The 16,512-nt window shown below is 32.1% G+C and overlaps 2 long non-coding RNA genes across 4 annotated transcripts; one reads left to right on the forward strand and one right to left on the reverse strand.

The window, feature by feature from the left end:
• The first annotated feature begins 6,531 nt into the window (after window positions 1-6,531).
• LOC136232225 (uncharacterized) lies at window positions 6,532-10,043 on the forward strand. The gene is made up of 4 exons (XR_010690408.1): window positions 6,532-6,808; window positions 8,432-8,509; window positions 8,598-8,741; window positions 9,204-10,043. It is a non-coding gene; the product is annotated as an uncharacterized lncRNA (long non-coding RNA).
• On the reverse strand, window positions 9,488-15,831 carry LOC136232226 (uncharacterized). 3 transcript variants are annotated; one of them, XR_010690410.1, is made up of 4 exons: window positions 15,768-15,831; window positions 14,053-14,116; window positions 11,925-13,296; window positions 9,488-9,620 (listed from the first exon to the last, which is right to left on the reverse strand). It is a non-coding gene; the product is annotated as an uncharacterized lncRNA (long non-coding RNA). The 3 variants fall into 3 exon arrangements; XR_010690409.1 differs by having other exon boundaries at window positions 11,925-14,116; XR_010690411.1 differs by having other exon boundaries at window positions 9,513-9,625; window positions 11,925-14,116.
• Between the last annotated feature and the right edge of the window lie 681 nt (window positions 15,832-16,512).

The following is a 16,512-nucleotide window of genomic DNA, read 5'->3' on the forward strand; positions in this document are numbered from 1 at the left end:
GCTGCGGCAAGCATACTTTTCTCCTAATAAATTTTTTGCAGATCGGGTTATGGGTTCATAACTATCACTTGATGGTGTTCCCTACTTTCTTGAGGAAGTGTTTCTAGCGAGTTAAGCATTGTTTCTTCCTTCATAGTCCATTCCTCTCTTCAATAATGCTCTTTTTAAGGACAGATGTTTGATTAAAGAAATTGCATTCTTTTAAGGGCATATATGATGATTCACTGAAGGGAACACGGTCTGTTTGCATAACGGTACCGACATATTTTTTTTGCAACGGAGAACCATCATTTATAGGATGGTTTGGCCCCTACTCATCTATCCATCTTTATTTGCGATTGCGGCTCCCAACATATGAAGGGTTGTGCATTTTCTTTTATGCTCCAAGGAGGCCAAAACGATGTCTTTCCTCACATTTTTGGGGAAGTGTTCCTACCGAGTTAAGCTTGGTTTTTTCCTTCATAGTTAATTTTCCTCGTCGGAAATTTATCAAACTCTACCAGTTAGAGACGAGATTATGTAAGCATTGCTCAATGCTCTGGTTTAATAGGTAGAATGGTTTTTGTCTTTTAAAGTTAGAGTTTGATTACAATGAAACTAATGTTGTTCTAAATTAGTAAATGAATATGTTGTTCTAGTCATGTGCACCCAATGATGTTTAATTTCCAATTCCAAATTCTTATTTTTTTTTTGTTGAGGATGTTACAAAAATATTTCAGAACGTTACAACCAAGATTTGCATTTTCAGGCTACCTGAATATCCTAAGCAGCTTCTGACTCACCTTTCACAATCATTCCACACCACAAAATCACTCTAAATTAGAGTAAAACAAATAAATGTTATCATGATTATTGATATACGTGAATATCAGATTTGGACAGACCAGACATATCTATATAGAAATTGTATTTTATCGAACTTATTCACATCTCCTCCTCTGGTAAAATTTTGTCTTATGGTTTAAACGTGTAGAAAAAATGACTGAAACTGTAAAAGTAACTAAACATATCTCTTGAGTGACTGCTATATCTCTTATCTTATGTTTTCTTTTCTTTGGTGTTCCTCTTTTATGTATCACAGAAGGTTAACAGTATTTTATTATATGGTAGACAACAGCTTCACACCAAATGGTTGAATTTAAGTAAAATGGTGTAAGGTATTTTATTATATACTTTCTCATATTTGGATTTTGCCCCCAAATTCCATTCTTAGTCAACTAAGAGTAGTTTAAGCTTCCCTGTAACTTCGTGGTAAGCTTGAAGAAAATTAGGGATAAGATAAGTTTTTTTCCCTGCCAAGTGGTCCACGCTTTCTTAACTCTAGCAGCTCAACCAAAGGGACTCAATCAAACTGTTCTTCTAAAAATGATGGGATACTCACAGCACCAAACAAATCTTATTTTTAGATTTAGTTTCAGACAAATCAATCTACTTAATCTTATAATTAATAAATTGTATAAGGCTAACTCCTTCTAAAGTTATTGAAAAAAATTAATTTTGTCCTTATCTTATAAAACATCTTAATTTTGTCCATTCATAATTTCTTTTGTGAATTTTATTTTGATAATAGAAAATTTGATTTAGTTTTATCATTTTCAAAATAATTTCGAATAAAAAGTTTCCACCAAATTTATTAGAAAATTGAGCCAATAATTTACAGCAAAGATAAAAATTAAGCCATTTTATAAAATTAGAGGGAAATTCCCAATAACCTCATGATTAAAATTGAGGTTCTCCTAAAAATAAATCTGATCCATAGTAAAATTATATATGACTCGACAACAACACACGTAATCGACACTATCCCAATAGGTTAATACGAGATTGAAATGAAATTTTTTGGGTTAGATTACGGTTTAATCATTTTGACACTAATTCGAAATTGACACGACATGATCACAATACAAACTCAATAGTTGCAACATGTAATATTTATGTTGTAAGTTTTTATACATTTTTTATTGGGACAAGGGTCTAATTTAACCGTGCCGCTTCAATCAAAGTGCAGGGTTTAACGTATGAAGTGATGCAAATTAAACCCTAATTTTTTCAAGCAATACCAATTTTAACCAAGCTCTGTCCAAAATTTAAATGATAATGTGTTCAATTGATCTAAATGATTCCTGATATAAGCTCTCTAACTTCATCCACAGACCGGCAGCAGTCTCTTCGTCTGAGACCTCAGTGATGATGTCATCTGCGAGGCACAACATAATTGTTGAATGTGCATTTTCTTCCAGAATCGTCATCTCAGCAGTGACTTCTCCCGTTGCCTTCTTCAACGGCGTCCACAGACCTTGTTGTTTTAACAAAGCCAGCATCTTGATCTGCCATAGACTGAAACTATTTCTCCCAATAAACTTTTCGATTTTCACGTTCATCGCAGACATCTTTCTCTGATACCAGTTTGTTGTGCGAAATTAATGAAAGATAAATAAACAATCAATCGAAAAACACAGATTTACGTGGTTCACCAACGTTGTGTTGGCTAGTCCACGGGCAGAAGGAGAATAGTATTATTAGGAGGCGAAAATCAGATTACAATGATTAGGTTACATAATGGGGGTATTTATAATACCTAATCTAACCTAATCCTACTAGGAACCCATGATCCTAATCCCACTCAGAACCCATGATCCCAATCCCAATCCAACTAGGAACTCATGATCCCAATCCAAATAGGAACCCATGATCCTAATCCAACTAGGAATCCGAAACCCAAATCCTACTCCGAATAGGAAACGGGATATACTGATTCAAGGCATTACGACAATACGTAAATATCGCATTTGGACAAACCAGGGCCTAGGGTATGGAGGAGCCCAAAAATAATATTTTTAGAAAAAAAAATAAAAAAATGAAATCTTAAAAGATAAAACAGTTAAGGAAATAATCCTAGGCTTAAATAATTTGCAACACATATCTAGGCACAATGGAGGGAAGGGTCCAAATATAATGTTTTATAAAAAATACTGAAATTAAAATCTCAAAATGATAAATACATGTCATAGTCCTAAATAGTCAGAACACATAAATTTATTACTATAATAATTTTTCACATGTTGATGCAAATGATTCTTTTTCAGAAATGAAAGTTTTGCAAATCTTTGGCCAAAATTATTGCTGCAGCATTTGAAATTCTTGAGTTTGTCAAAACAGAAGATTATTACCCAAATGTTTCGATTGCGTTTCGAATCCACTTAACTATATATCTGCTAAAAGAAATTTTTTAGAGTTAAAATTATTGAAAAACTATTTGAGATCATCATCGCAAAAAAAGATTAAATAGTTTAATAATTTTATCTATTGAGAAAAATATATTAGAGAATGTTGGTGTATGCTTATTTTTAGTGATTCTGCATTTAGAAATGCTCGTAGATAATATTTTGTATGAGCAACTAAGTTTTTAATATGAAATAAAATATTTTTTTATTTCAAACTTTATTAGATCCCTTGTTAAAAGTAATAAAAAGGTGTCATTTATAAGTAATTTTTCTTTTTACATAATTGATTTTTTACCTGTAGTTATTTACTATGCCCTGGTTTGAAGCTTCGCCCCTACGCCTCCAAAATCTCAGGATCCGTCTTAGTTAACAGTATTTTATTATATGGTAGACAACAACTTCATACCAGATGGTAGAATTTAAGCAAATAGTGTAAGGTATTTTATTACATAGTTTCTCATATTTTGAATTTACCCCCAAATTCCATTCGTAGCCAACTAAGAGTAGTTTAAGATTCCCTCTAACTTGGTCGCCAGATTGAAGAAAATTAGGGATAGGATATGTTTTTTTTCCTGCCACTTGCTCCACTCTTTCTTAACTCTAGTAGCTCAACAGGTGAGACTCAATCAAACTATTCTTCTAGAAACAATGGGATACACAACTTTTTTTGAATGAAGGTTGGAACAAGGACAGAAAAAGAAGCCAGACATCCCAGCCAGGCTGGCACCCCTAGCCGCTTAAACTGCCCAGCCCATTATATTAAAAAATCCAAAAGAGTACAAAGAAAGGATAAAACAGAACGGATATTGTAGGAAACAAATGAGGGTTACAGAAAAACCAAATTGAAAGCGATTTCGGAAAACGATTGAAAGAAAAGTTTTTTTCAAAACTGGTTGTGTTTATAGCCTCCAAAAATATGAACGTTGTGTCGGGACGGGCGGGCGTCGCGCGAACGAGCGCGCGTGGTATATTTGCTAAAAACCACTTAACACAATTTAAAGGCTTCTAAAGGCCAACTCTATATATACCCACTCAAAGGGTTATAAGTTTCCCATTTGGGATTGTAAAAGTGCTCTTGAGAGCAAAGTGGTTAAAGACAAATATACCCCACACTTTCAAACCCATTTTTATTAAACACACCAATGTTTCAAAGCCATTTTTCTAACAGATATGTCCAACGTTACATAGATCGTCAAAAATAAAAGATTGACAAAATTCAGGGGCAGAGTGCCACCAGGTTAATCACGGGGATGAAGCTCCAAAGCGTGCCAAAGAGTCAGCCGAGCGGTTTCCTTCCCTGTAAATGTGTAATTATTACCTCCATATTAGCGCATTAGTGTAAAAATCTCGTCCAAGCTTGTCGGATCAGCCACGGGACCTTCGAAGAACGCTGTTTTAACATGCTTAACACAAAAGAGGAGTCTGATTCTATCCATAGTTGGTGCCACCCTTTTTCCCATGCGATTTCAATTGCGAAAATGACAGCCCCAGCTCAGCAGTATGCACAAAGGATTCACCAATGGGGAAGGCGAAACAGCCCTTCGGGAAACCTCTATGGTGTCGAAAAATGCCTCCTGAACCTGCCAAACCTGGTGAGCCTAATGCGGATCCATCTGTGTTGGCTTTGGTCCATCCCGCCGGCGGGGGACCCAGCGAACGATAATTATGTTCGGGCAGGCCGCTGTCGAATGGTTCCGGGGTCAGCAAAATGTCTAGTCTCACGAACCGATAGCCATAGCCGGGATTTAGTAATTTGGATTGATATCGTTAAAAAAAGCATGGTTCTGAGTTTTCCGGATCAGCCAAGGGCAAGTGATGATTGCCACTCTCCAAAGGTTCATCAAATGTTTAGGAATCCTTCGATGTTGCAAATCATTGAAGAAGTCGGCGAATGGGCCAGCAGGTGTTATCGTGGAATTGAAGAATTCTCCAGCACCAAACAAATCTTATTTCTGGATTTTGTTTCACACAAATCAATCTACTTATAAAGCTAATTCCTTCTAAAGTTATTGAAAAAGATAATAATTTTGTCCTTATCTTATAAAACAGTTTAATTTTGTCCATTCATAAACTTTTTTGTGAATTTTATCAAAATAATTTCGAATAAAAAGTTTCCACGGAATTTATTAGAAAATGATAAAATTGAACCAATATTTTAGGGCAATGATTAAAAGTAAGCCTTTTTGTAAAATGAGAGGGAAATTCCCAATAACCTCAAGATTAAAATTGAGGTTTTCCTAAAAATAATTTTGACCCATAGTAAAATTATATATGACTCGACAACACCACACGTAATCGATATCATCCTGATTAGGTTAATACGAGATTGAAATGAAATTTTTTGGGTTGGATTACGGTTTAATAATTTTGACACTACTTCGAAATTGACACGGCACGATCCCTATAGAAACTCAATAATTGCAACATGTAATATTTATTTTGTAATTTTGTATATTTTTTTATTGGGATAAGCGTCAAATTTAACCATAACGCTTCAATCAAGGTGCATATTTAGCTCCTAACATATGAAGTGATGCAAATAAAACCCTAATTTTTCCAAGCAAGACCAAGTTTAGCCAAGCTCTGTCGAAAATGCAAAAAGACTGGTTACTGTTATTTAATTATCACGTCGTATCTTCCAAACAAGTTTGTCGTTAGATTGAAGCAGTTATATATATTTTTTATTTTTCTTATAACTATATTAATAACACTCTAAATATTTAAGAGAATTTGATAAAAAAAATTGTGATTAAGTTATATGTAGCAGATTTAGTTTTTAGCATTTTAGCAGAATTTTTATAGTTTTGTTACTAATAAATTAATAAACTAAAGTGATAGTAAAATACTAATAAAACATGTTTTTTCTAATTTTCGGTAAGGTATGACTCAAATTGATCTTACTATCAGAGTTAAATTTGCATAATTTCATACGTTAAGGTTAAATCACAATAGAATTAAGAACGTTAGGGTTAAATTTAAGACTAATATTTGGCCCAAACTGTTACAGTGAGAGACACCATGTGTCACATGTCAAAAAGAAAATAACTTATTGGTAAATACTTGTGAACTTTTAAGAATTTAGAGAACAATTGAAATTTTGAGGTTATTGAAATTAATTATATAAAGATAAAATTGGACAAAAATATGAGGCTATTAAAGATAATTAGACAAAAATAGAAGGTCTAATTTAGAACTTTAAAACTATAGTGGGTAGGTGAAGTTTGAGAGGAAGGGATGACATCACCTATATAACTGGACTTACACCTTTACTCTTCTCAATAGCAATTAGCGTTACCCAATGTTCATAGATATCTCCTGTGTGAGATCTGAATAGTAGATAGCCCATATATCAATTATGGATACAGTTAGGATTAGGGTTTATCTTCTCCAGAAAGTGGCATAATCAATTCTATAGAAATCAATACTTAGGATTAGGGCTTATCTTTTCTAGAAAGTTAGCATTCATCAATGCTTTTAGGATCTGATCTCTAACTGCTCTGTCCTCGAGTAAATTTCCAAAGAGAATCAAGCTTAATTCTATAAAAACCCTTCCTCAAGAAAGAAGGGAGGAGCATCAAGTGATGGTCAGTATTTTGATCCTATCTTAATAATTTTTTTTTGCAGGAAACTATTAACAAATCAAATTCCTGCGTTTTTCTTTGTTGGGTTTCATGTTTTAATAGCAATTCTGAAGATATAATGAGTTTTTCAACTACTCTAGCTTATTATATGTGTTTACAAATGATCTATCATTATTAATTTTTCTTTAATTACTTGTTTTCTATAGTGGTTTTTAAAAAATGATTATGCCAAAAGGTGAGAATTTTAGGATTGTAATTGTGATTTCAATAGATTTATTGTCAAATTTGTTTGTTTGTGAGTGCCTTACATAAGTTGTCTGATGTATTCTATAAGTTTGTTTTAAACTTGATATGCTCATTTTTGTTAGATGTTGCTCTCTAGTGTGTTTGTTTATATAACCTATCTAATGTGTGAGGATGATATGATTACTTGAAATTGAAACCGCAAGTTTGTTTATGCTTCTGGTGTTATGATAAGTTTTTTTATACAAATCAAGATTGTTTGTTATTTGCTATGATGAAACTATGCTGCTAATGCTTGATCTGAATATTATGTAAATTTCAGCAGACAATTATTTTTGCTGTAATTTCCTGCATTTTCAACTAGTTGAGATTGTGGCTTTGGGAGTAACTATTTTTAGCTTAATTTGCAATCGAGAAAATTGCAGAGTCCAAATCTGTGTTTGTTCATTTAGTAAAGCATTAGCTATTGTTCATTTTAGTTTGACAATGCTAGATGTTTCTCTCAAAATACTAATTTGTTGTTTGTAACAAATGATTAGGAAATTGTTGGTGCCTGATTTTCTCAATTGGTATTATTGTTTTGCTTCAATTCAGTTGCCTACTTTTAGGCGGATTGATTCAACCGATATCATTCATTGCATTTGTAATGACTATATTATCAGCTTTTTTAATTGTTTGATCAACACCGAATGAATTTAATTCCATTGAAGATCTTAATCTATTTCCATTGTTTCCAATTAAAGAGATTGAATTTATAGATTAGCATTTTTGAGGAATATATATGTGCTATGTTGCACGGAAACGGAATGCGGAAAATCTACGGAAGAAGAGTTCAACAGAGTATATAAAAATGTAACTTGCTAGAAAAGAAAAATGTCTCCGTTTGTACCGGAAATGGAAGGATGATTTGAGCCATATTAGGAATTCAATTCTTACATTGACTGGCTTTTTAGATACTTAATTAATTCCGATTAAGGAAAACTTATACACAATAATTAGTGATTCATCAAAGAAAGAGAAAGGAATTCTTGTTAGAATTTTTTAGATAATATTTTCGGTGTAGAAGTGAAAGACACGCCAAATATATAAATAATTATGAACTTTTGAAAGTTCATGAGATTTTTGAGATTATTAAATACAATTGAACAATAATATGGATTATTGAATGTAATTGTATAAGATTATAAGGTTATTTAATGTAATTAGATTAGAATAGAGGGTAATTTAGAACTTAAAAAATGTAGGGGTTGTTTTATGTATGATGCCTATTATTTGATATGAATTCAATATCCCATACAAATAGCCTGACCTACATAAATGCATATTGTAAATGTGGTTGTGCATTAGACATTGATATCTCCAATCTTATGTGCTGTGGATTAGGGTTTACGTTCCACAAAAAGCGGCTCAACAGATCTGGCAGGCAACAAATAAAATCAAATCGAAATCAACATCAAAGAGGTAATAAGAATCATTATTTTATAGATAGCTAGGGTTGTTAAGAACGGAAAATATTCACAAAAATCTGAAAAACCTTAACTATGTGCAGGAAAAACAATGGTGAAGAAACATGAGAACAGCAAAGATCTTTCAGGCTTTCTCAAGAACAAAAAAAGGATATTTTATCAGTGATTGCTGAATGTTGCCGGCGAAAACAATCTCTTCTAACAGCGAGGATGATATGAGACTGCAAGTAAGTTTATGTTTAAATTACTAATTTCTTCTTTAAATATGCATTAAAAAAAAAAAAAGGGCGGCCCGGTCGCACTATCTTTAAATATGCATTATTTAAAGAAAATCATTCTAGAGATCTTGTGTTGTTTAGATGCATTTTTGGTTGATTGATCCTACAAAACCATGGTGCTGTACCTAAAAATTAATATTGATCAATTTGTTTAGAGAAGCAGCAGCAACAGAGTACTTAATATCTAGAACACTCTTGGGTATTGTTATGAACCCCGTCCCCCTCTAGGATATTTTGCTCAATGCCATTGCAGATGAGGCTGTTTTATGTCTGAAAAGTCTTGATGCAAACACATTACCTTTAGAAATGTCAGCAGAAATCTCTCTCACTGCTAGGATAGTGGAGAAAGAAGTTTCTTTACAAATGTTCCGCCATAAAAAGTTTTCACTGACATATTGCGACATGTTCTAGGATCGTCAAGCTCAAGCGAAGCGCTAGTAATTCCCAGTTTTCCTCATCGAGTGTTCGGGAGTATGAGCATTGTCCCAAGCGCTGTGGATTTTGACTTGGGTGCACGTGAATTATGGGACTGGGATCCTTGCAAAAACGTCCCTGAAGATGACCGGACTATGTTCGTGGCGTTTTCAAGAGGTTTTCCAGTGACGAAGGAAGTTACAACTCTTTTCATTGAGTTAATTGGTGTGGGTGTTGTTGATGTTAAGATGCAAAAAAAAAATGCCAGAAAATGAACAACCATTGTTTGGAAAAATGATCCTGGATAGATTTCTCTGTCATATTGGGCGAAAGAACACCTCCATGAGTAATTTTTACATCAGCAGCAGCAACAGAGTAATTCAAAGCAGTAGTAGCAACAGCTAGATGAAGGGACTGCACTACATTGGAAAAAGAGGCAGAATCAAATGGAAGGTAAAGAGAAAAAACACCAAATACAATGGATTCACTATATTGGGAATGTAAGATGTGCAAATGTTGATGAGGTTGCCAAAATAATAAAGACACTTAGAATGAACAAAGGTATAAATAATCCAAGTAGTTGAGATTACAGGCTTTGGTTGTACTTCAGTTTAGAGTTAATGTATCAATATTGCCCACGTTTTAATCATCTTGTCTAATCCATGGTTATCTCTGAATTTGAAGGTTGTTTCTATTTATTCAGTTCTTAGGACAACGTAATATGCTAGTTTTTGAAGAATCATTACAGTGTTTTCAGAATTTCCATTAAAACATAAAACCCAACAAAGCAAAAGTGCAAAGATTTACCATAAGGCTAACTCGATTGGTTAAGAAAAATAGGTGCCTACAAAAAAATTTAAGACAAAATCAAAATCCATGTGGGTTTGTTAGCAACAAAAAAAACAAAAACACATAAATAAATTTTATGAATGAAGAAAAAAAAATATGATGTTAAAAAATTTATAATAATATTTAATATTGGTTTAAAGATATTATATTAAAAAATAATTACAATTTGAAAAAATTAATAATACATTTTTTCAAGTATATTAATTTTGGTGTATATGTAGTTCCAAAACTTCTTTAAAATTAATTAGATTAAATTTGAAACTAAAAGATAAATTTTTTTTATGTATATAACTAGAGGCAATTTTAGACTTTCATTTACAAAAACAAATGTAAAGACTAAAGAATTGATTAAGATAAAACTTAGGGAACTTATAATAATATGATGGATTTACTAGCGTGTTAAGTAAATACATAAAAACCTTATAATTATTTACCCTGGTATTTATATATTTTGCGTTTTTTTTACATGTGGCAAAGTGTCTTTCACTTTCTACATCCCGAAGATTCTATTGAGATATAAGCAGCGCCAGCTCTGCCTTTAGGAATAGAGCGGCCGCCTAGGTGCGCCAAAAAATAGGTGCATATATAATAATTTTTTCATATATGAATAATATTTTATTGATTAGTTGTATTATCTGTTAAAAATAAATAAAAATTAACATCGAATATAAATTTTAATTAGCAATTTTACATCTAAAAGGGTCATGGCAAATTTTAGATAATAATATTGTTATGTTTTATGATTATTTTTTTCTTTTTTCCCAAATTTTAAAGTTACACGGTATTTTTCATGTTTTTAGGAAAAGGTTTATATCATTGCATTAGATGATATTTGGAAGATTTTAAGTGATTGACAAATATTAGTTAATTCAGTTTTTTCTAATTTTCAGTAAGGTAGAGCTAAAATTGATCTTACTTGGAAAGGCTATATGTGCATTTTTCTTAAAATGTTTGGGTTAAAGTTATAATAATATAAACATATAATCTTGTAACTCAACTTTCTCATTTATACAACAAAAAATTATACTAATGTTTTTAGTTACTTCTCTAACAATAATAGAGGGTATTGGATGAAATTAGATATGAATGTGGGTCATTAGGAACTTTTAAAAATTGAGGCAAAGGGCAACAAATAAAGAGGCAACAAATGTGGGAGCAGTTAAGGTTTTGAGCCAAATAAAGAGGAAACAAATGTATTAAGCTGAAACAATGTGTATGCACAAATGTAAAGTCACTTTTTTTATGTTCATATTATCAAATGCCATGCGACCATAGGAATAATACATTAGATTCCATTAGAATACTATACTTGTTCAGTTATTTTTACAATGTTGCTGGTAGCTAATAGATATTAGCTAATATATTGGATTGCTTTTGTACTCATAGGGTAAATAAGTATATAGTTATACAAACACACATATACAAACAGTGCTCCATGTACAGTTAAAGATATGATGGTTCTTCCTAGTAAAAAATATATTGGTACCGTTATGCAAACAGATAGTGTTCCCTTCACTGAATCTTCATATATGCCCTTAAAAGAATGCAATTTCAGAAATGCTCATCTATAAATTCACTCTCTTTCCTTGGAAACGTTGGAAATACATTAAGATGTCAAATGGAATTTAATTGACTCTCTTTATCAGTGATGGATCAAAGAATTTAAATTAAAAACATCTCATATAGTTACAAATCAAGTTACCTTTCAAGCATCGCATGCATAGTTTTATCATAGACAAACTAATTATGATAGAAACGTCTAATAACAAAAATTAGCATAGCAACAATGTTTAAAACAAAGTTAAGAAATTTCCAGCAAATTTCACTTAAAACATAAATTTGTATCAGTTAAATAGATTGTTCAGTAACTTGTTTTTCGGATGGAGTACATTCTGTCATATCTTGTTCTTCAGCTGGAGCACATTGTGACATTGTGTCATCTCTTCTTTAAAAGGCAACTTCTCCGGTTCACTCGTGCTCAAAACAGGACCACCAGACCCTGTATCCATGTAAATTGGTTCTTCATGCAAAGGGCATTTCTTTCTATACTCGGTGAATTCTTTAGTTGTCTCATTCAAAGCTTTTTCATAGCCATCTAAGAGATTTCTCGTCATGTATAGTTCGTGTTTGAGCCTAGAAGTCTCCATATGTCTTCTTTGTTGCTCCTCCATCTTCGCCTTGTGCAAATTATGAACCATGTTATTCTGATGATCGAACTCGCTAAGAAACATTTGTTGTTGGATACTCGAGTTTTGATAAGCCTGCTCTTTCGCATGATAGGACATCCCAGCTTTTTCCAAGACTTGTTGCATTTGCTCCATATACATATGGAATTCGGATGTTGACTTCAAATTATTATCCCAACGTCCAGGAAAAACAATAATATAAAGAAGTGATTATAGTTCAGGTTCGGATGTGAAAACCACTAGTACCAAAGGAAAATGACACTTTCTTAATGCATATTTATAAATAGTAAACAGCTGGCAAATAAAAAAAACTATAACTTGAACAAGCATGTGAGAGTTTTTCTAGAGGTAGTCATAAGGGTCAGATTTGACTCTTACAGTACTTCCTACTATCTTTTCTTCAAATGTTTATGAATCCCGGAGAAGCTCCTGAACTAAACTCTTTTTCAAACAGATAAGTTTAATATTATCAAGAATAAGTTTAATATGAATCCCGGAGAAGCTCCTGAACTAATCTTTTCTTGCCTTTGTTCTTTATTTGTTGCTAGTTTTCTGAACAAATAAAGAACAAAGACAAGGAGATATTCATTAACACTAATGCAATTAATTTCAAACAGCGAACAACAGTCAAAATTGAATTTGCTATCAGTCTGCCATTATTCCTGATAATATTAAACTTATCTATTTGAAAAAGAGTTTAGTTCAGGAGCTTCTGAGGATTCAGAAAATTTGAAGAAAAGATAGTAGGAAGTATTGTAAGATTCAAATCTGACCCTTTGACTACCTCCAGAAAAACTCTCACATGCTTGTTCAAGTTATAGGTATTTATCTGTTAGATGTTTCCTATTTATAAATATGCATTAAGAAAGTGTCATTTTCTTTGGTACCAGTGGTTTTCACATCCGAACATGAACTATAATCACTTCTTTATATTATTGTTTTTCATGGATTGATACTTCCAATGTACCTATTTCGAAGACTTGTGACTATCTGGTGATTTTGCATCCCTGAACTAATAAAAGGAGTTTGTGAAGCTTCTATGACAAGTACTCCCTCTGTTCCAAAATACATCCCTTTTAAGGTTAATGCACATTAATTAAGAAATGCAATTAATTTTAAGTGAGAGACTTTGTTACCTTTATATTAACTGCATCTACTAGTAACTTTATCTATTCCCAAGGCAAAAAGTCAACTAAAATAGGGGTATATTTGGTCAAAGCAAATTAATGTGCATAAATTGAAGCAAAATATCATGTATTGTGGAACAAAAAAAAAAATTCTCTAGAAAGACATGTATTGTAGAACGATGGAGTATAAGACTCTCAGAACTACCACTGGAAAGCCCGCCTGCTAGCTCATATAGAAAGTAATTTCCAAATAACATTAGTCCCTATGTGAATCTCTTCCTGACCAGCCAGAACCAACGGACTATGCATTTTAATTATAGTCTTCTTTTTACACTTACAAAATAATTAATTGAATTTTACTATGACAATTAATTAAATTGAATTATAATTGGTTATAAACAAATAAAGTTTTCAAACTAGAAATTCAATTGAATTGGAAGACTATTACTATTCCACAAAAATTATGATTATATTTATAATTACAGAGAATCTTTTTTGACAGTTAGAAAACAATTAGTAAGCCCCAAACCTCATTACCAGTAATTCATGGAATATAGTGATGTTGTTCCTAGCATTCAACTAATATTAGATAAGCATATTTCCCAATAGCATAGATTAGGTGTATAATCTTCACAATTCTCATTGAACCCTAAAATTCAACAGGTGAAAAGTCCAAAGATTTACCAGAAAGAATTATGCTTCTAAAATTCAATAGCTTTTAACTAGTTGCTCGGAAACAAAATATTTCCTGCAAAAAAAATAATTCATTATAGAATCAAAATCCAATGAGCAACAAATAGTAAATGCCAACAAAAAGTCAAAAATAACTTGGAATTGGCCAATTCAAATATAGTGCTTTGTGCTAATAATATTTTAGCAGATAAAGTCATGGAGTTTATTAATAGTCAAGATGATTTTGCAGGGTTCATGACCATCACTTGATGAGATTCTGAAGGCATTGTTGAATGCTCATTTAATTGGTTTTCATAGATTTGAGATCACAACAACTTTCCAGATTTGAGATCTATCGGGGGAGGTATCATTAGAATGCACACACATTTACAGAGAAGAGAAGAGAGGGACGGAGAAAACCAAAGTTGTGAAGTAAGTAAAGTTATATAGGCGAGACCATTTGTGTGAGATATTTAATCAGTATCAAATAATAAGTTTCATACATTCCAACAACCCTCTAAATTTTTAAAAGTGCTAAATTACTCTCTATTCTTATCTAATTACATTCAATAACATTATATTCTTATCCAATGCCATTCAATAACCTTTATATTTGTCCAATTGTATAATCTCAAAACTTCAACTATCCCCATGAAATCACAAGAGTTCATAATTATTTATATATTTGAAGTTTTTTTTTTACATGTGGCCGAGCATGTATCTAACTTTCTACATCCAAAAGATTCTATTCAGAAATAAGGGGTTATTGAATGCAATCAAACAAGAATAAGAGACCATTTAGAACTTTTGAAAGTTCGGGGGAGCTTAAAGGCAATCAAACAAGAATAAGAGAGTAAAATCGTCTCATAATTTTATTGGTAGATAATTTATTGGTGATGATCAAACAATTAAAAAAACATATAATATAGTCATTACAAATGCAATGAATTATTACCAGAAAATATCAAACAAGAATAAAGAAGAAGCATAAAAAGTGCATGAGTTGAATCAATCTGCCTAAAAGTAGGCAACTGAATTGAAGAAAAATAATAATACCATTTCAGAAATCAGACACCAACAACTTCCTGATCATTGCCAAACTAAAATGAACAATTGCTAATGCTTTATTAAGCTAAAAATTGTTACTCCTAAAATTGCAATGCATGCATATGGTGTATTTGCCAAAACCTACTAAACAAAATTTAAAGGCTTGTGAGACCCAACTCTATATATACTCTTTCAACTATTGGTAAGTTTTCCACGTGGGATAGGAAAAGATCTCTTAAGAGCAAAGTCCCTAATAACAAATACACCCCCACCAATCAAATTCATTTTCTTCAAAACAAAGCCATTTTCTCACATTCAGATCAAGTGTCACAAGCATAGTTTCATCATACGAAATAACAAACAAGCTTGATTTGTGTCAAAAAACATATCATAACAAAAGAAGCATAAACAAACTTGTGGTTTCAATTTCAAGTAATCATATCACCCTAACACATTAGATAGGTTATATAATGCACTCATAAACAAACACACCACAGAGAAACATCTAATAAAAAAAATTAGCATATCAAGTTTAAGACAAACTTGTAGGGTTTCAAATAATCATATCATCATAGAACACATGAGACAGCTTATGTAAGCCACTCATAAGCAAAACTCATTATATCTTCAGAATTGCCATTAAAACATAAAACCCAACAAAGAAAAGTGCAAAGATTCACCATAAACAATTGTACGCAGTAATTTGATTTGTTAAGCAAGATAGTTTCCTGCAAAAAAAAAAAAAGACATGATCAAAATACATATGGATTGGTGAGCAACAAAAAACAAAAACACATAAAGAAGTTACAATTGCTCAATTCACCTGTAAACAAACACAACCCTTTTTTGCTAATAATATTTTAGCAGATAAAGTTATGGAGGTTATTAATCAGGAAGATGATTTTGTAGGGTTCATAACCATCACTTGATGCTCCTCCCTTCTTTCTTGAGGAAGGGTTTCTACCGAATTAAGCTTGATTCAGATTTGGAAATTTACCCAACGAACGAGCAGTTAGAGATCAGATCCTAAAAGCATTGTTGAATGCTAACTTCATAGAGAAGATAAACCCTAATTCTAACCATTGATTTCTATAGATTTGATTACGCCACTTTCTGGAGAAGATATAAGGGCTATCTGTTATTCAGATCTCAAAGAGGAGATACCTATGAACATTGGGTAACCCTAATTTCTATTCGGCCATTGAGAAGAGCAAAGGTGTAAGTCCAGTTATATAGGTGATGTCATCCCTTACTCTCAAACCTCACTTACTCACTAAAGTTTTAAAGTTCTAAATTACACCCTTTATTTTTGTGTAATTATCTTTAATAACCTCCTATTTTTGTCCAATTGCATTTAATAACTTCTATCTTTATATAATTAAATTCGAAAGCCTCAAAACTTCAATTGTTCTCTAAATTTTTAAA

This window comes from Euphorbia lathyris, chromosome 6 (assembly GCF_963576675.1).
Source record: "Euphorbia lathyris chromosome 6, ddEupLath1.1, whole genome shotgun sequence".
Classification (NCBI taxonomy): Eukaryota; Viridiplantae; Streptophyta; class Magnoliopsida; order Malpighiales; family Euphorbiaceae; genus Euphorbia; species Euphorbia lathyris.